The sequence below is a fragment of the Leptonychotes weddellii genome, unplaced genomic scaffold (genome assembly GCF_054177405.1).
Source record: "Leptonychotes weddellii isolate Sample4059 unplaced genomic scaffold, ASM5417740v2 HiC_scaffold_33243, whole genome shotgun sequence".
Classification (NCBI taxonomy): domain Eukaryota; kingdom Metazoa; phylum Chordata; class Mammalia; order Carnivora; family Phocidae; genus Leptonychotes; species Leptonychotes weddellii.
In genome coordinates, this window is record NW_027931349.1 from 155 (window position 1) to 1,319 (window position 1,165).

The 1,165-nt window shown below is 40.9% G+C and overlaps 1 long non-coding RNA gene across 1 annotated transcript; it reads right to left on the minus strand.

Moving 5' to 3' along the window:
• Nucleotides 1-215: 215 nt before the first annotated feature.
• On the minus strand, nt 216-1,145 carry LOC145719179 (uncharacterized). The gene is made up of 2 exons (XR_014142217.1): nt 772-1,145; nt 216-350 (listed from the first exon to the last, which is right to left on the minus strand). It is a non-coding gene; the product is annotated as an uncharacterized LOC145719179 (long non-coding RNA).
• Nucleotides 1,146-1,165: the final 20 nt, after the last annotated feature.

Genomic DNA, 1,165 nt, shown 5'->3' on the forward strand with positions numbered 1-1,165 from the left:
AAGATAGTATTTGTTATGGCACACTTTCAGCGGCTGAATATTGCCCCCATAAAAGATCCAATCCCTCTAAATCATCAATGTCTTGCCAAATAAAGTCAGTGGTATCTGAAAGCTGAGGGCTACTTACATGACTGCCCCACACACTCGTGGGTGTCGACTCATTCCTAGGTAGTCATTGCTACACCAGACTGACACCTGCTTTTTGGTGATCAAAGAGTCGGAATAGTCATCTGCCATGGGGAAGATGTGAGCCCTCCGGTTCACAGTTTTAAAAACTCGATAGGTATGGTCATTTTTTTTCTCATCAATTTTCTTCTCAAAGAAACGATCATACTGAAAAGTGCAAACAGCTAAAAACCAAACAAAAAACAGGACAAACTGATGGTTAGGAAGGCATGTCTGGGTTTTGGCAAGAGACCTGGGTTCCAACCCCAGCTTGGTCATCCAACAGCAGGGTGATTCTGGACAAATTAATGAAGTACTCATGTGAGCCAGTTATAGGACATCCTCATTTTGAGACCGTGAAGGTCTCAAATGAGACTGTGTATGTCAATTGTTTAGCACAGGGCCAGGGCATAAAAGGTAGGTATTAAGGGAGAGAAGGCAGGTTACCAACAGGGTTTGTATTTATTATGGCCGAGAACACCTACCTGCATCAAGCAAGAGACATGGCTTTTAATCCTCAACTCACCAAGCAATTTTGTGTTTAATCTAATATACGTTTAAGTTAAAAACCCTCTCATGCATCAGGCAAGTAACAATGAGACCTACATTTTGGCAAGTTATCTTGAAGAAGATGGGACACTCTTTCTGGTCTTTGCTTTCGCATGATATCCTGGAAGTTCTTCAGCAATCCACTTGTCTCCCCTTCATTGGCCTTCACACTAATCACACTGGGGTTCACTGAGGTTTGGGCAACCTCTGTAACAAAAGTAACAAGAAAAGAGGACAAACATTCTATTCTGAGTTCACAATACTTTCCAGAAATATTGTCAAAAATGAATTACTGCCTAGTTCACCAAAAAAAGCTGATCATAACCAAAGTTAGTAGTAACCGAGTGTATGAGGCTTTTCTTCTCCCCTTCTATTTTAATGGCCAATGCCCGGTGTTGTTTTGTTTTCAGAGCTACCAGACAGCTTTTTTTTTTTTTTTTTTTTGCTTTTT